Genomic DNA, 19,599 nt, shown 5'->3' with positions numbered 1-19,599 from the left:
AAGCAACCAAAGAGGAGTTAGAAAGTAAATGAAGTCAGGAAATAATGTCACCACCCTAAGGCCCCACTATAGTTTTAGTTAATGTTGCCTTTTTTCTGGCCAATTTAACACATTTGAAATTTATATGCTAGTTGGTAACCTGCAGTTTTAAAGTTACATTATTACACATTCATATGTCCATTTTCTATTATGCTCTTTATAAGCATAATTTTAATAACAGCATAATATTTTATCAGTTGATCTTATGATGTTTTTAAACCTTCTGTCAAGGTTGGACATGTAAATGTTTTCAATTTTTTTCTCCAGAATATAACTATTATGATATAAAAGCACATAAAAACACTGCAAGGAACCTCTGTTTATTTTTATTTATTTTCTGCAACTTATAAATTGTTAGAAATGGAATTATTAGATTAAAAACTTTAAAATATTTTTTTATTTCAAGTTATAACTAATATATATTAATGTAGAAAACTCAGAAAATATAGAAAAGTATTTCTTCCAACATTTACCTCCAGGAGGTGGTCACATTTTGGTGTATTTTCTGTCTTTTTAATGCATGTACATAAATATATATAATAATACGTGTGTTATATACAATATATTTGATAATATATATATTCTATATATGTATGATTATTTTACATAGTTGAAATAATTTATATGCATGTCATTATATGCATGTCATTAAAACTCTTCAAATATATAATTTTTAATTTATTGTATAATGTGATTTAGTAGACAATCTTTTTATTGCACCAATTTAAATTATGTCTGAGTTCTTAATTCTGTTTTTTATGTATCTATTTTTTATTTATCTTTTCTGTTTTATTCTATTTCTAATTATTTCTATAAAGATAAAGGATTGTTGTGTTTGCATACATACCTTTGTTAGCATTTTATGTTATTTTCTTAGGATAGATTCCACTGATGGTTTTACTAAGTTAAAAGGTATAAATATTTTTAAGGATCTTGATATATACTGTCAAATTGCTTTCCAGAAAGATTATATCAAATTGCATTTCCAACTATCTATAAGGTTATAAGACAATGGAAAATAGCATGTAATTTGTTTTAATTTCTTTAACTGTTAGTGAGATTGAACTTTCTGTCTGGTATTATTATTCATGTATATTTTCTTCTGTGAGTTGTGTATATTCTTAAAAGGAGAAGACTATTTGAAGGTTCTTGACACATATCAAAGCCTACTTTAAAGGAGAGGTTATTGTGGTGTGTGCACAGGAAAAAGAGCCAGGAAAATATGGAGATAGAATTTCCTGATTCACTCTTTCATATTAGGTCACAAGATTCACCTCTGAAAACTTCAAAATTTTTCTGTATCTAGTTTTGCTCTTTAAAGTCATCATAGACACTTACATGTTATCCTTACTGGAGATAAGCAGTCAGGTTGTTACCTCAGATCTTATCCTCCCAGCTCTGGAGTTCTGTAAGAAATGGCTGAATACACTTAGGATGATAAAGGTCGAATATCGTATCTCAGCTCTCCATTGTTTGAGAGCCAGTGGCTGGGTGAGAGTCTACTTCTGTGCCTATCATTTTGATAGTAACTGTTGTTCATTTATTTGTGTATGTATTGTCTGGTCCCACACTGTAGTATATGCATCAAGAGAGATTACATCTCTCTACATAGTCTGATTCCTCCATTTCCTCCAAATTCCTGTCTTTTTAATCTGCTTGCTTATTTGGGTTTCTGTGTTTCATATTAGAGGCTATCTTCAGATGATCAGGTGATCCTTGGCTGTCTGTGCATACTCGAGAATGGGGAACTAAAAGCTAATGGGCACTCTGTACTTCCCATCTTTCAGTATCCTGCTGCAGGCATATAAGCCTGGCTTCTTGAATTCAGGGAAGAGGGGAGAGGTTGGATGCCTCTATGTTCATTATGAAATCTTTCCATAAATCTTCCTTTTTAACTTCCCCACTCTCGACTGCCTGGTTTCCAATATCCAGACGCCTTCTCTTTTGTTTTTTCCGGGGAATAAACCTCCAGTCTTTTGCCAGGTTGGGGAAAGGGATGGTCCTGCCAGTGTCGGGTGAGTGTTGAGTTCACCCTTCTATTAAAGAAGCTTTTGAGCAGAACCCCTGTTTCCAGCTGCTTTTTCACCTCACTGCCAGAGATAACCTTTTGCCACTAAATTTCTAAGCCTGTGGGGTTCTTCTTAGGGCAATGGGGTTGCTCCTTAGCTTTCCTCACAACTAACTTAGGATTCAGGTTGCTTAGGATTGTTGAATTGATTGCCATTCATTGTTCTACTTCCTAACTTCCAAATTTTTTTTGCTGCTGTTACCTTTTCTTATATTTCTGACTTTATGAGTTTGTATTTTTTAAGAGAATGCCACTTCTACCTCACACCCATTAGGATGGCTACTATCAATCAAGTGTTGGCGGGGATGTAGAAAAATGGAAAGCCTCGTGCACTGTTGGTGGGAATGCAAAATGGTGCATCTACTATGGAAAACAGTATCGTGGTTCCTCAGAAAATTAAAAATAGAATTATCATATGATCCAGCATTCCATTTCTGGGTGTATACCGAAAAGAGTTGAAAGCAGGAACTTTAAGAGATATGTGTGCACTCTTGTTCATAGCAGCACTATTCACAATAGTCAGGTGTCCAGCGACAGATGAAAGGTAAACAAAATGTGGTATACACATACAATGGAATGTCTTCAGCCTCAAAAAGGAAAAAAATTCTGACACATGCTACAACATGGATGAACCTTGAAGATATTATGTTAAGGGAAATAAGCCAATCACAAAAGGACAAATACTATATGATTCCATTTATATAAGGTACCTAGAATAGTCAAATTCAGAGAGACAGAAATTAGGATAATGGTTGCCAGGGGCTGAGGGGAGGGAATAATGGGGAGTTATTATTTAATGGGTACAGAGTTTCAGTTTTGCAAGATGGAAAGAGTTCTGGAGATGGATGGTGGTGATGGTTGCACAACAATACAAATGTACTTAAAGCACACTGAACTAAAAACTGTTAAGGTGGTAAATTCTGTGTTATATTTATTTTACCACAATTAAAAAAAATATTCCTTTAACTTTTATTTTACTTCCATCTTGAAAGAGAGAAAACTAATTAATATGTTCAATCTAGTACTTAAAATAGAAGTCTATTATTTCCTATTTTACAGGAAGCCTTTTAGAAGTTAGACGACTCGCCCTAGTCACAGAGCTAGTCATTGGCAGGCGAGCATTTGATCCCGCTCTGGGAGGAAGACTGGGACCCTTACCTGCTGTGATACGTAGATCAATTCAGTCCATTGTCGCAATAACCAACAAATATTCATTAAGGGTCTTTGTTCTGGCACTCTTGAAGATAGCGGTGAGCGGGAATGTTAAGGTTATCTTCCATTACGGTGTGAGGTGGGAATTCTGTACAATAAGCAAGTACATCCGTAAACAAGCCCGTGGCAACTCTTGATATGTGTTCTGATGGAAATAAATTCTGGCTGAAATGTGGCAAAGAGACTTCTCTGAACTGTGGTGGGGAAGACTTGTGAGTTGAGACATCATCATGGAGATGGTTTCAGCAATGTGAACATGTGGGCAGGAGTGTTCCTGGCAGAAGAAACAGCATGTGCAAAGGCCCAGGGAGGGCAATAAGCCTGGCACATTGGAGGAAGTAAAAAAGACCAATTTAGCAGAGTACAGTCAGAGAGGGGAATGGCAAGAGATGGGGTAAGAGATTTTAAAAATGTGGAGCCTTGTGAGCCTTGGAGCACGGCGTGCGAAGTTTTCCTGGGGGTAATGATAGAAGGCCAAGGGAGAGTTTTCCGAAGGGAAATGAGGTGATGGTTAGCTTTTCAGTATGCAGGTGGCTGTCACCAGGTACCTACTGTATAGCAGGTGCTTGGGTAGATCCAGAAGCACACTGTGGAGTGGACACCCACAAAGAAGTTACAGTCTGTGAGAAGAAAGCGCTGACAATGTCAGTAAACTATGGTGCAGAGCCCACAGAAGGAACTCTGGCACTAGAGGTGATTTTTAGGAAAAAAATTTTGCATGTTCCAATCAGATTGGGGATTCCTATTTCATATTTACTTAGAGATTCTCAGTGTGCACCAACCAGCACCTTAAAGTCTCTGAGAATTGTTGCAGTAGAGGAGCTATCTAACTTAGTTCAGCTTGGCATTTCCCAAACTTATTTCGCCAAGAGCTTCTTTTAAATAACGCCTTTTTGAGTTCATTGTGTATGAAACACACTCTGGGAAACACTGAAGTAAGGAAATATGATGATTAAGTTATCTGCTAAGTGCGATGGCTTTACTGAGGGGGTTGATGGGGTCTGGGGCAGGCTGCCCCAAGATGTGCCACCCTGGTATGTGGATTATTTCGAGCTGAAGACAATAAAGGCTCAAAAGACTCTGAAAGAAAATTTGACCTCCCCCCTCCAGCTAACTGCCTAAAAGAATTTAAGGTAGAAGGCCTGTCCCCACGACAGGCCATCACCATAGATAACTCTGGGTATGGATAGACTGGGAGGGTCCTTGCTAAGCCCATTCTTATCAAAGCTCTGAAAACCACGTAAAAGTAGGAGTTACCCTTTGTCAAAGACATTTATATTTATAAGAGAAATCTCCATTTGTAAAGCTATCTCCCTCTCTGTACCAGGAAGAAGGGGGGATGCCCTTATCTCTAGAAACTCGGAAGGCAGGGACTTAAATCCGCATATTACCCTTACTCTTGTTTACTGTGCTTTCCTGGTAATCTCCCATAGCTGACTCCCCCCACCCCCAACATCCTCCTTTGTCTTTACCTGAAGATAGTATTTAAGATGAGAACCTCTGGCATTTTGTCAAGTTACCCAGTTTTTCCTGGGTCTCTCCCATGTATACATGTTATAAAGCTTCGTTTGATTTTCTCCTATTATTCTGTCTCATGTCAATTTAATTTGTAGCCCAGCCAGAAAGGACCCAGAGTGGGTAGAGGATAGATCTTCCTCCCCTACAGGGTCTAGCGCAGTTCAGAGTGTGGAGGAGGCAGGCATTCAGGGTGGCCTTCCCAGAGGAGGTGACCTCTGAGTTGCTTCCAGAAAGGACCCAGAGTGGGTAGAGGATGGATCTTCCTCCCCTACAGGGTCTAGCGCAGTTCAGAGTGTGGAGGAGGCAGGCATTCAGGGTGGCCTTCCCAGAGGAGGTGACCTCTGAGTTGCTTCCTGGGGGGTGAGTAGAGGTTAGCCAGGTGAAGCAGCAGGGAAGGATGTTGCATAGAGAAAGAACAGCCTGAGCACAGACATGGAGACCCAAACAGCCACATCAGGACCCTGGGAAAGTACATTTACAAATTTCAGACAGGAAGAGGGAAAGATTACTTGTTTTGCACCTTAGCAGAAATAGTGGTTTTTGTTTTTTGTGGTTTTTTGTGAGAAAGATCAGCCCTTAGCTAACATCCGATGCCAATAATCCTCTTCTTGCTGAGGAAGACTGGCCCTGGGCTAACATCCGTGCCCATCTTCCTCTACTTTATATGGGATGCCGCCACAGCATGGCTTGACAAGCGGTGCGTTGGTGCACGCCCAGGATCCGAACCCAGGCCGCCGAAGCGGAGTGTGCGCACTTAACCGCTACACCACCGGGCCAGCCCCTAGCAGAAATAGTGGTTTTAAAATGGAGACAGAGTAGAATGCAATACTCCTAATCCAGATTTTAATATGAACTGCTGATTTCTGCTGTCCAGTTGGCCGCCTGACCCTCTCGATCTCCTCCCTCTCCCGCTGCCTGCACGTGCTGTGCAGTGCTGTCTTGGGAAGGCCCGACAGAGCCCTGGCTCGGCACCTTTCTCCTCTGTGTCAGAGGACTCAGCCTTCTGGAAGCCTGGATTTCCTGTTAGTACCTACAGCTCTGTCAGCACCGCTATTTCTGTCTTCACTGGTTTCTGAATACTCTCGCACTGGCACTCACTTTTCCCTTCCTCATTCACGAGCTTCATTTTTGCATTTGTTTTGTGCAAGGCAGCATAATTAGAGGATGTCACATTTCCCTGCAGGAGAGTCTCATCCACAGCAGGATGCAAGGGAATGGAGAGGTGCACAGATGCCAGAGAGTCTCCCTCCTGTGCACTAACCCCCTCCGTTGGATATAAGAGAGGTACTTTACATGGGTTATTTTTTCTTTATTGTTATTAGGTGATTAATAAAAGTGGCCCCCACCTTTTTAGTGCCTACCATGCAGCAGACACTATACCAGCGTTTTATATTATCATTTAATTTTCACAACCCTGAAGTATGTGCTATTAGCCCTATTTTGCAAATGAGGAGAAGGAGGCTGGAGAGTAACTTGCCCCAAGTCATTCAGCTGGTCAGAACAGGCCGGCATTTAAACCTAGGGTGTGGTTGTACAGTTCACACATCCAGGACATAATACCATAAATGCTCTAATTGTAAACGTTTTCTATTTACAATTAACAGGATTCTGTGGTTACATCTGCTTGTGCATCAGGATCGCCAGGGAGCTTTTAAAAATGCTTCATAACCATTGACAGGAAGTCAGGGGTGGAGCCCAGGATTGCTCTTTTCCAAAGCTCTCTAGGTGATAATGCAAGACCTCTTCTCAAAACCACCTGGAGGGCAGTTGCTGGGCCCCACCCAGAGCTTCTGCCACAGCAGGTCTGGGGGGCCCTGAGAGTGTGCATTTCTGACAAGTTCCCAGGTCCTGTTCATGCTGCTCCTGGGGGATCCCACTTTGATAACGTGGCTCTACTGCGGTAGGTGAAAAAGGAGGGGAGAGAGCAGTGACAGGAACGGGAGAGTTGGCGTCGGGAAACCCAATGCTGATCCTTTTTTCTTTTCTTTTTCTTTTTAAGCCCTTGAAGTTGTGTTTGGTTCTGACCAAACATTTTAATTAAGAAATAAGAAGGAAGGTATTTTGGAGTCCGACAGCTGGTATCACTTCCCAACTTCACCACTTAGGAAGGCTCTGGGCTCTAGTTTGCTCAGCCAAGAAATGGAAATGCTGGTAGCTGCCCCGCAGGCATTTGATAAGCGGAGCTTCAGTCTTCATCTCTTCCCTTTCCCCTTACCTCAAGGAAAGCATGGTGAAAATCCAGAGGCTTTCCTTTTAGTCTTTAGTTCAGGAGAGTATTTGAGCTGTGGAAGCTGGCCATAGCGTGAACTCGTTTTGTGAATTCTTTAGGCCTGGCAGGGCTGGTTTCCCTCCTGCCTCTTTTGCGTGCCCCTTTATTGTCCCCCAGGGGAAATGCAGGGTGGACAAACAGTGGAAACCTGGGGTATCTGCTGGATGGTCTGCTGGTTTATGGTCTGGGGCTTTGGCTCTAGGCCTGGGGAACGGATTACCAGCCTTCCACCGGAGAGTGAGGCCAGAGGTTACTAAGCAGAGCCTTACTGTGGGAATTTGCAAGCACGACATTTGGAAGATGGTAGTTTTCCCAAAAGGAGAGGAAAGGACTAACAGCTCCACCCCGGCTCTGGGATGTCAGTGTTTTCACTCATTGGCTGATGGAAAGGAAATGGACTTTACAACCAGAGCAGCTAGATCCTAACTCCAGGCCTGCTCAGGTGAAGTGGGGCTCAGACAAGTTACAAGTCCTCCTATGGTTTGGTTTCTTTATCTACAGTACAGATGACCTCTCTTCACTCGCGGGATTAATAAGAGTTTAAATGAGATGAGAGCTGTAAGGTCCGTTGTACCATGCTTAGATCATAGCTGGTACTTGGTACAACATGGTCCCCTTCCCTCATACCATTGTTTGCTCCTGTATAAGTTCCTCCATCTGGGGAAAAAAGGGGAAAGTAAAATATTTATGGAAAATCAGTTGAGTGCCATGCAGTGTGCTGGGCCCTTTTATTTTCATCATCCCGCTCGTTTTCACAGCATCCCTTTTGTGTACTGTTCTTCCCAGCTCATGCGGGGGGGATAGAAAGCAGTTAGAAACATAATCCAGGTGTTTACAGCTGGTAAATATAGGCGTGGGTTTGGACCTAGGTGTGCCCGAATTCACAGTGGGGCTCCTTCTACGCTCACTGCCTGAGCAAGGAGCCTGAGAGAGCATCTGTCTGAGGAAGGAGATTTAGATTTTCAGGTTTGATTTTTCTGGCTACAGAAAAGTGTTCATATTTTTGCCTTGTTTTTCTAGTTCCTTGAGGATGTGAGCTACTGTGCTGAAGGACATTAGACACCTATTTATGGCTTCCGTTGTTAAGTGAGGGATGACAGAGATGCCATTCCTGAAGTCCTCCAGTAAGCTGTGGAGCCATGTGGGCAAGGATATGTTCAAAGATGTTCTCTACAGTATTATTTCTAGTAAGAATAACTAGAAATGACAGTGATGAGTTTTATCTGAGCCCTGTGCCCCTGGAAAACAGTGAAGGTTAATAATATGCCCCCATGCTTTGCGTTCCAGAAATCGCCTCCTGCAAAGAACCACCTTGCCCACAGGACTTGGATAAGACTCATGGATGCCCCCCCTCATTTACTTATGACAAGGCTAGACACAGACCCTCCCAATTCCCGTTCTTTGCCATGTGAGTGATTAGCTGACCTGCTTGACCTCACTGATCAATTGGAACAAAATACTTATTAACCAAACCTTGGTTAAGATTCTTTTCTTCCTCCAGGCCCCTGAACTTTGGCCCACCCTCAGCCTGGGGCGGCATACAGCCCTCCTTAAGATTTGTACATTAGTCAGGGTTCTCCAGGGAAACAGACCAGTATGGGGTGTGTGTGTGTACATCTACCTTATAACGAATTGGCTCATGTGATTGTGGAGGCTGACAAGTCCCAAGATCTGCAGGGTGAGTCAGCAAGCTGGAGACCCAGGAGAGCTGATGGTGTAGTTCCAGTCTTAAGTTTGTCAGCCTTGAGACCCTGGAAGAGCGGATGTTTCGGTTTAAGTCCGAAGGCAGGAAAGAAGGCCATGTGCCAGTTGGAAAGCTCTCAGACAGGAAGGATTCTCTCTTACCGGGGGGTGGAGGGTGTCAGCCTTTTTGTTCTATTCAGGCCTTCAGCTGATTAGATGAGGGCCACCACATTAGGGACAGCAATATGCTTTACACAGTCGATTGATTTAAGTGTTAATCTCATCCAAAAATACCCTCACAGAAACACCCAGAATAATGTTTGGCCAAATATTTTGGCATCCAATGGCCTAATTAAGGTGACACATAAAGTTAACTATCACAGGTCCCTCCCCCAAAACAGACTGGCCTGACACCTCTGATCTACGGTCCAATCACGCCACACTTTCATCCCATTTTCCCACACTCCATTCTTTCTAGCCTTGTTTACTCTATAATAGAAAGACCCTTTTGTCTAACCCTTGAGACACTTGCAGCTAGTACGGTCACAACATTCTCCTTATTGTCACCATTCTCCCCCCTACTACAAAAGCCCCTTTACCCCCTCACAGTAATCCTCACTAAGTCTCTCTGCACTGAGTCTGGATTTATTTTTATTTTGAGAGAAACAAACTAAGTATCTAATACTAAAGGATTGGTTAAGTAGTATAGCACATCCAAATAATAGAATATGATACATTTTCAAAAAGAATGCACTATACTCATTGATGAGTAAAGAAGTCTGTGATATACCATTGAGTTAAAAAGGCAGACTATAAAATTGCATACTTATATTATCTCTTTTACATAAACTGAATACTTATGTATCTTAATATTTTGGAAGGCTGTTCTCTAGTATTTTCTAATGTTTCAGTGGTAGTTATCTATGGGACCAGGAAAATTAAGGGGAAGGCTTTTCCTCCTATCTTTCTCTCTTGTTGGAATTGTAATGAAGTTGCGTTATCTTTGTAAACTGAAGAAAAACCATAGTGCGTAACAGCTTCATGATCTTGATTTTTGTTTTAAAAAAAAAGTTAATTCTGATCATACAGGCTGGGACCTGGTGGATCATACAAGCTGGGGCCTGGTGGATCATACAAGCTGGGACCTGGTGGATCATACAAGCTGGGGCCTGGTGGATCATACAAGCTGGGACCTGGTGGATCATACAAGCTGGGGCCTGGTGGATCATACAAGCTGGGGCCTGGTGGATCATACAAGCTGGGGCCTGGTGGATCATACAAGCTGGGACCTGATAGACTGGCCTCCTGGGTGCCCCCCTCCACGGATGTCCAGCCGTGATCACCTTTCAGAGGCTGGACAATCCCAAAAGTCTTTCCCTGGAAACAGCTCCAGAGGGCGGGGTCCTGCTCGACTCGACTCGTCTGTCTCTTCTCCCAGCTACAGTCACTGAAGCCTGTTGGAGATTGGACGGCTCCCTCTGCCCTCAGTGCTCTTTCTGGGAACCGTTTCTGTGGCCACTGTGAAAGGATGAGATGGCCTGTGACACTTCTGGGCTTTGGGCCAGCCTTTTTCATTTTGCCTAAGGTCTGTTCAGTCTCCCAGGTCCTGTGTCCAAAGAATGAGACTTTCAAAATGGAGAAATTAGATTTTGTTTCATTTACAAAGCTTGAAGCTTCCATCTTCTTATCATGTAAGCGTTTTACCCAAAATCTACATGAGCCTCCCCCAACTTCGCTCGCACACTGGATGACCTAGATGGAGACCTATATGACATTAAGCGAGAGCATCGTTTTTGGAATCTTCCCTGCTAAGTTCCCATGGCAGCGTGGGGGAGGGCTCCACGGATCCTACTCTGACATTTTGGCTGAGTGCCACCCTGGCAAATTCCGCTCCTCCCCTTTGGTCCTGCAGTGCCAGCGTCCTCCTTCACCAGGATGAGGTCATTGTCTTTGCGCCTAAATAGTGGACACTTGCTGCTGCTTCAGCGTTTGTGCTATAGTAAAGCCTAGGAGAAGGGGCTCATAGGTTTACAGCTCCAAATTTCCATCCCTCCCGTCTTGAATGTCTCCAGATTGGCGGTCTTTCGCCATAGATTTAAGTTCTAGATTCGAACCTCTGTTCCTCAGCCCCCCCATCGGGTGGCGGGCTAGGACGGCATCACGTTGGGGCATTTCCTTCTCTACTCGAACCAACTCAGCTTTGTATACTACAGTCTGAATACGATTGATTCCATTTGGAAAAAAAAAGTTTTGGTCCTTGGAAGAAAGTTTAAAAACCGTAGCCACCTCGCATTTCTTCGTATATTTGAGATGTTTCTGAGCTTTGGTGATAAAAGAATCTAACATCTCAGGATAAACAACAACCACAAACTGAGTGAGCCCTTTGCCTTTATGTGCCTCTGTATTTGGAGCCCGGCTGTTGAGGCACAATGGCTGTTATCTGACAGGTAAGCTCTACAGAGCAGCAGCTTTGCCCAGCTTAATTCTCTGTGCAACCCCCTGTCCTTCGTGGACGTGTAGATATGTGTTCGTAACTACTTTGAAAGATCTCAAACACAAAGACCCTGGTCTTTGAATATTATCTCTGCCCTGTCGAGTTTTGCCTACAAAACCCGACTGAAGGGACACATTGCCTTCTGCTTTCCGTATTCTGTCTGCCAAAGGGTTGGTTGTCAGGACAACGGCATAGGAGGTGGAGGGTCGTTGATAACCACACAAATTCTTTAAACAAACAGGATAAGAGCAAATTCCAGCGTGTGCTTGAAAGCAGTAAAAGAGAGGAAGGGTTTCGACAGGTCCTTCGTTTTACAAACTTGATACTCCTTTTAAAAATTAGCTACAGTTGGAATTGCTCATACTTTTATAAAAATCTTGAATAAAGGCATTCCTTTGTTGGACACTGTGTTTGTCATTCAGCATGTTAAGCATGACTTTTATGGCACCTCCTCCTGAGCACCGGCCTTGTGCCCTTGACAGAGCCCCAGAGGACAGCACTGTGTGCCTCCTTGTCTCCCGGTGACAGGCACACAGAGCAGGTGCCCAGCTCATATTGTAGGAATAAATGCTCTCGAGTCTTCACAGTGTCCCTTATAGATGAGTTTATGATTTATATCGGCAAAGAAACTGAATTCAGAGAATTTAAGTAACTTTTTCCAAGGCCCTTAAAAGTTTGGGGATGGGGATATGCACAGAATTAGAACTCACTTCATCCAGACTTCTAAGACCGCACTCTTCATTATAGCACATTGCCTCACTGAAGAGAACATAAAGATGAAGAAACATTTAAAAAGACAGAACGTTTCTAAGATGAAATATGTGCCTCTCAAAGCAAGAGTGGAAAACCTTTTTCAGAGGTAAAATAATTGGAAAAAAAAGAAATAATATGTAATTTAGTATTCTTTGAGAATAAGCAATTAATTCTGCCCTCCAGGGGTGAACTTCTGTCTGGCTTATTTGCACATGAAAGTACAAGATTGGTTTCATTTATGTGAAAGTAAGACATCTGGTTGGGAAGTGAAAAATTTGGTCAATTACCTGAATCATGTTTGGTCTACATGATAGAAAAGCCCCAGATGTCTTCAGATCACAGATGTTTGATGTTGTGTGGTTAACACTGGACCGACTGACTGACTTTTTCACGTGAGGGCTTGCTGTTCAATATCCTGTAGGTTCACCCGTTGTTAGGAGGCTGTCGTCATTTCGTAAACCAGTAGTTTGCAGCCAGTAGTCTAGACTAGAGACAACCACTGGCCCCTGATGGAGTATTCACTGGTGTGTGATAGGACGAGAGAATAAGGTCGTAAGAGGAGATGTATTGAATGTTTTAAATATCCCTTATTCTGAGATCATCTCCTTTCTATATAATGTTCTGTCAAATGATCCTGATTCTAGGATTTGTTTTAACGAATCCATGGGACTAAATAAAAAATGGAGAAGCCTGTGTCCGTCCCCAGTTTTCTTTGTATGATTTTTTTTACTGGATTGTGAAGAAACAAAACAACTAACACTGTGTTAAAGCTGGTAATATCTTCAGCACAATGACAGCTAAAATATCTTCATGTACTTCCCAAATTCGCCTTTCCCTAGAAGTGGGGGCACTCTCCATGACAGAGCTCTCTGCCTGGGTCTTGAAAGCATTGATCATTCTAACAGTCAGGGGTTTTGCTGACAAAATAATAATTTTTCATTTTGAAACAAGCGTTTGGTCCTTAAAATAATTCCGAAGAGAACACCTTCTGCACTTTTAAAACATTTCCCTCTGGAGACATGCCACAGAGACATGACCACAGGGAGACACTTTTTGTGTTGGAAAACTGAATTCCATCACTGAATATTTTAACGGCTTTCACAGATTCTGCGGTTTGCTCTCATGACCCTGAAAGCATATATCTCCACATGCCACGATGTCAAGGATCGCTCCTCATGCTTTATAAACTTAGCCAGAATGAACTGAGTAACTGTTATATGCCAGTCGATAGCCGGCACACCAGAATACCGAGTCGTAGTAACCAGAATAATATCTCACGTTCATCGAGAATTCGCCATGTGGCAGACAGCATCCTAAAGAACTTTATATGTATTACCTTGCTGGATTCTCATAACCACTTGGAGAGAAAAATAGCATTATTACAGCCTTTTTACAGGTGAGGAAGCTGTAGCAGGAAAAGTAGATCACTTGCTCAAGGTCACCTGCCCTGTGAGTAGTAAAGCCAGGGTCCCCATCCAAGCTCACCACCTCCTAACCTGAGCTCCTGAGTGCTCTGCTGAACCCCTGCCTCCCACGAATGCGTCCACGAAAAGAGCTCACCCTCAAGGAGGTTATAATCTAAAATAGAAGAACGAGGCACAAGGAACAAAGCCATTATGTAGAACAGAATGATGTAATTCCAAGAAACATGCTGTGGGGATTGTAGAGGAAGAAGTGATTAATTATGATCTACCCAGGAAAGGCTTTTTTGGAGGTGGCCTTAGGCTAGGTGAGAGCAAAATAGGGCATCGGCAATTATCTAGAGAATTAGGTCACCGTGGGTGTCGATGTGGATGATTTCAAGCTAAAAAGACTGCACTTTATGCTCTGAATAGTTCAGAATCAGCCACCTACACTGCTGGAATCCATTGGATTTTTGCCAACTCTCCTACTCTCCCTGTGACTTCTGGCCCTGGCCTGGAGGAGCTTCCTGCTCCAGGTGGGGGAGGGTGCGGGAGGCACTGACACAACAGGGGTGTGGGGAAGTGGAGGAAGCCTGCCTGGAGTGAGGAGTGCTGGGTTCAATCCAGACTCTGCTACACAGTGGGTGACTCCAGGGAAGCCACCCCCTCTCTGCCTTCAGTTTTCTCTACTGCAAAAGGAGTACATTGAAGTTGATGGTCTCCAAGGGCCATTTGAAGTGCAGAGTCTATGTTTTTGGAACCTATCTAGGACAGGAAAGGAAGGAGCTAGAAGATTCAGCATGCTGGGATTTCATGTTCCTGGCCGTGACCCACCAGGGGAGCCTCCTACAAATGAAGGCACCTTCCTTTTCTGTCCATGACAATCAACTGCACTCGAGATGATTCTTCCTGGCTCCATATACACCCTTCTCATCTGTATAGTATAGTAGGAAGAGTCCAGACTTTGGAACTGGAGAATCCTGGATTGAAACCTTGACCATGCTCTTCATCAGAGAGGTGACTTTGGACAAATTATGTAACTTTCTGTGCCTTGACTGCTACAACTGTGACATAGTGATTCTAATACTAACTTCATAGGTTTGTTGCTAGCATGGAAGGTGATAGCAGCTGAAAAGCATGAAGAACAATGGCTGAAAGCCCCTAGGTTTTCATAAATGGGCACTATTACTAGTATGATATTTATCTTCCTAAAATATAAGTCGTATATACCACTTCTTGGCTCACTGACCTACAATAGTTACCAGTTGCTTGTTAGAACAAGTTAAAACCCCGTGGCCTGGGGGCTGGCGCCGTGGCTTAGTGGTTAAGTGTGCACGCTCTGCTACTGGCGGCCCGGGGTTCGGATCCCGGGTGCGCACCGACACACCGCTTGTCCGGCCATGCTGAGGTGGCATCCCACATACAGCAACTAGAAGGATGTGCAACTATGACATACAACTATCTACTGCGGTTTTGGGGAGAAAAAGGGGAAAAAAAGGAGGAGGATTGGCATAGATGTTAGCTCAGGGCTGATCTTCCTCACAAAAAAAAAAAAAAAACAACCAGTGGCCTGGTGTCCAACCTGCCTTCCTCAGACTCACTTAGCTTTAAGTTCTGGGGCTTTAGTTCACCACCATCTACTTCTTGAATCAGACTTGATCAGGCAAGGAGCATTAGAGAGCCTGTATTCCACTCGATGGTGATATCCACGATGTTTTGCCACCATAGCATCGCTGTACCTAGTGAGGGGCTTGGGCCTGCGGGTCACCCATTTTCTAGGCACATACATAGGCCTTGATACAGTCTATTGTCCCTGAGTTAGAGAGATGAGAGTGTATGACTCTCATCTGTTGTATGGGGAAACACATTCCTTGTCCCAGTAGCATTCAAGATTTAAACAGTCTCTTTGTTTTATGTTCCCAACTGATATTCAGCATCCTGTGTGTGTGTGTGTGTGCGCGTGCGTGTGTGCGTGCAATCTTTTTGTCTAAGCTGATTGATCTGTGTCTTATGGTCTTCTCTTTTTAAAAAAAAAAATCTATAAATTAAGTTGAATGAACATTCCTGAGAACTTATGTTCTAGACACTGCTGGGTCCTGGGAGGAGGGGAAATGAATGCAGAGATAAATAAAATCATCTTTGAGCTATTCTGTCTGGTAGGGGAGAGATAAATATAGGGAAAAAACAAAACATAGCATCAGGGTCATTCAGAATTGGATTTAAAATATGTGATGTGTTTATTTATTAAACACCTACTGTGTAGGTCAGAATACAAGGCCAGGGATCTAAAAAATACAATCCAGTCTGTAGAAGAACTTACAAGATACAATAATTCCAAGGTATAATTCAGAGGAGGTATTACATGGGAATAGTGTCTACTGAGAGTAAGCCCTCTGGGGGCAGACTCATCAGTCCTGTGTCTTACTGCATTTCCAGCATTACAACAGTGCCTGGCACTTAGTAGTTCCTCAGTAAACATTTCTTTAATGATGCGGATATCATCAGAAAGTTTTACATTTAATCAATAGTTAAAATGAGATTATTTTTAGGAGACAAGGGAAATTAACAAATTAACATCTCGGAAGATGTCTTTCAACAGGTGGCAGAATATGTCAAGTTTGAGTTTCTCATTAATTTTTCTGATTGAATAGTTGTGGGCATGTGTAGCTCCCATTCAGAAGCAAGAATTACTGGGATGTTTTCCAGTCAGTCTTGTATCAGTTGTGGTTCCAGATCTAGAAAACGCCCTGAGCTGACCTGCCCAAGTGAACTGAGATCTCTGTAGAAGAACTTAGGTGCTGGGTAGGGGTCAAGCTCCTGGTTCTGTCAGTTCTTTTAAAAGCCCATGTCAATAGCCCGTCTGCTGCAGTCACAAGCGCACGATGGTGTTATGTTTTGTTTAGTGAAGGTTCCTGCTTTTCGAACCTTGGAGCTCCACTAGAGTTGGGCCAGTCTTTGCAACCACGTGCATAGCATACCCCAGTGTATAGTATGCCGGCGTGAAACAGCAAACTCACAGAAACCACCGCATGCTTGTAAAACGACAGCGGCCTGTTGTTTGAGTTGCATGTTCTCGCTTTTGTTCCCTCACTCCTAAACCAGATTGAAAGTGGATTTATTCTGAAAGGACTCAGAGACCCTCTCTGCTGGCAGGGCAGGGTGTCACTTAGCACTGTCCCAGCCAGTCTAGTTGGCCTGTTGACCTTGGCAAAACTGAGCAAAGACCAGTGCCCCAGTGCCAAGCACAGAGGAGCCAGGGTCAATGCCACCCACGCCCAAACCTCTCTCTGACATTTCCATGGGCTTTTAGCCACCTCTCCCCCTGGATTCCATCTTTGTTTGTAGGAATACAAAGGAACACTGAACCTTCCAGCTAATACAGCACCCTGCCCCCACTTCCCCCTCCTGGAAAGGATAACAGTTCTGTTGACCATTATAATGCATTTTCTGTCTCCCAGCAGTCCACACAGTCATTAATTTCTGCTGCTGACGTCAGGAAAGAGGATTATGTGTGTGTCTGAAACTGTTCCCAAAGTGCTCATTAGTCATAGATAATTGAAAAACTGGTAGGGAAGATTTGGTGTAATAGTAGCCCCCGCCTGTGACGCGGGGCTGAACCGCCAGATAATGGTAGGCTCCGGCTTCGACTGCTCGCAATGAATCTGCCCATCCGATTGGGAATTCGGTGGGCTGGAGCCCAAGAGCCCTCAGAGCTCAGAGCAATCGCTTTTTTACCCCGCAATGTGAGGGTGTGTTCACGGGGACGGAAGCCGACCATCAGGAAAACAATCGGACAGTCCTTCACCTCTCTCCTGCCGTCAGGCTGAGGAGCAGGGTTTGGAAAAGGTGTGCAGTATTCTCCTTAATTTGATTTTGCTTTTATTTTAGTTTAAACTAGATTGTTTTGATCACAAAAGAAACACACGTTCATGGCATAGAGGAAGCACAAATGGTAGAGAAGAGCACCCCCCACTGCGTCCCAATCCCTGCTCTAATAATAATCTTTGTATTTTTCTAGGATTTTTCTGGAAGTATATGGGCTGACATTTTTGTATCCTTTAACAAAATTCACAAATAAGATAACAAAATTCACAAATAAGATTATACTCAATACTATTCTGCATCTCGCCATTTTCTCTTAATTTATCTTGGACTTCCTTCCAAATCCATATCTTAATTCTTCCGCATTCCTTTTAATAGCTACATAGGATCCTGCTGAATACATGTGCCCTAATCTATTTACCCTGCCCAGATTTAAGTGGGAAAACACCTTTAAAAAATTACACGAGAAACGTGTGTTCAAGGTAGAACAATTAGAAGTTATAGGTTAGTAAAAAGCAAAAAAAAAAACAAAAAAAACCCCACAATTTCTCCTTCCAGAGAAAACTTATTCTCTTTTTTCCCATAGGAATGTACTTTTACAAATAGTCCATCTACCTCCTTTGTCGTTGTTCTTAAAATGAAGTCATACTCTATATAATGTTCTGCAGCCTGCGTTTTTCAGTTGGCTTAATTGTTTTAAAGATAAAAACTATTTCCCATTCTTGCCTTTCTCCACACTGCAGGTTTATCTTCTTAAAAAGCAAACAGAGTGTCAGAGCTGTCAGCTGACAAGGCCTCTCTGCCTTAGATGGAGTTCCCAGCCCCCTCGAGGTCCCCTGCTCCCTCTCCTTGTCTAGGCAGCTGCACTTCTCCCCTCCTCCCTGCTGCCCTTTTGGCCAACATACTGAACACCTCCAACCCTCTGTGCCCCTCGGGCCTTCCTACAGCGACTTGCTTTTTGCTCTAATGGCATCCATTTCCCCTGAGCATTCTAGCACTGAAACCAGCAATCAGCCACCTGTCTTTCCAAACCAGGCTCAAATGTCACCTTCACCTTGATTTCCCGCACTCGCCTGGGCCCATCTCACCGTCCCTCCTCGGTGCTCCAGGAGCACCACTTAAATTCCACCTTTAAAGCATTTTATACTCCGTCCAGCGAGCCCTGGTTTGCACAGAGCACTGTGTGAGCCTTTGATGTCAGAGGCCCTCTTTCACTCATACCCCAGCACCGGGATCTTGGCACAGGGCAGGTGAAATACATGGGGGCCACCATTATCACCATGGTTATGGAAATATTTGTTAAAATACCTGGATGGATGGATAGCTGAATGAAGACTGGAAGAGGCTGCACATGCTGAGGCTGTGAAGTCCCGATTAAGTCTGGGAAAACTGATGGTGTGCTTAATTTAATTTTATGGTGAAGGAAGAGCAAAAGAAGGATTATTTCCAGAAAAATTGTCAAGACGTGCTAACGCTTGCCTTTTGACAGCTCCTTCAGTCCCCTCAGTGCACCTCTGGCTGATAAAGTGTGACCTGATGGGGTGATTTCTCAGAGATTCCCGCCTATTTCTATCGTCCCCTCTTAGGCCAAGCTGTTTCCTTTTGGTCTCTAGATAAACAAAGCTTCTTCCTGCTTGGGATCCAGATCGACTATTCCTGAAGGCTGTGGTTCCAGTTCAAAGGAGGATGTTAATCTTGGTGCATGTTTATTTTCTTTCCTGGACCACTGGACTGAGGAGACGGCCTGGCTCACTGCCCTAGGTTGGGTTCTCTGGAAGCAGATGCTGAGACAGATTTGGGGGTATCTATTAGGGGTTGCCATCTGTGAAAGGAAGGGGGAGGGAGAGTAGGACGGGGCAGAGGGAGAAGTCAGACTGTGATGCAGTCCCACTGTGCCTTGGTTAACCAGCAGAGGGCTCTGGAGCGAGTGGTGCCCATCAGAGCCCTTCTGCGCCCCCTTGCCAGGGCACCGGGTGGGGTCCCTTGGGAGAGGCATCACCTCAGCAAGGCGGCCTGAAGGAGCTGGCAGCTGGAAGCTGTCTGCTGACCTCACTCCCCCACATGGGCAGCAAGTCCACTCTTAGTGGGGATCCAAGTGGTGATATCTCCCTATCTACCATACTCCCTGAATCCAAACAGCCACCATGACCTGTCATTCTTGCTTGACAGAATCTCTCATATCTGCCTCTGTTTCTGTCTCGCACTTGCCAATACCTTAATGAAGGCCCTCATCTTTTCTCTTTGGTTACTGAAATAGCTTCACAACTGTTTTCCCTCACCCCATTCTGTCCTCTGCGACAATGCTGCCAGAGAGATGTTTAAAAGTACACAAATGCAA

The 19,599-nt window shown here is 43.7% G+C and overlaps 1 protein-coding gene across 7 annotated transcripts in view; it reads left to right on the top strand.

The window, feature by feature from the left end:
- Positions 1 to 19,599, top strand: part of FGGY (FGGY carbohydrate kinase domain containing) — a 395,835-nt gene that overhangs the window by 169,650 nt on the left and 206,586 nt on the right. The window contains exon 1 of one of the 7 annotated variants that reach the window (XM_087445839.1): positions 11,168 to 11,236. The exons of the other annotated variants lie outside the window; for them this stretch is intronic. The gene's annotated coding sequence lies outside the window, so the exon portion shown is untranslated. Of the gene's footprint in view, positions 1 to 11,167; positions 11,237 to 19,599 lie in introns of those variants that run through there. 7 annotated transcript variants of the gene reach the window in all.

The sequence above is a fragment of the Ceratotherium simum genome, chromosome 22, assembly GCF_057802395.1.
Source record: "Ceratotherium simum simum isolate JZ-2026a chromosome 22, ASM5780239v1, whole genome shotgun sequence".
NCBI classification, from domain to species: domain Eukaryota; kingdom Metazoa; phylum Chordata; class Mammalia; order Perissodactyla; family Rhinocerotidae; genus Ceratotherium; species Ceratotherium simum.
The sequence above is the reverse complement of the archived record's forward strand: the minus strand, read 5'-3'. Positions and strand labels throughout refer to the sequence as shown.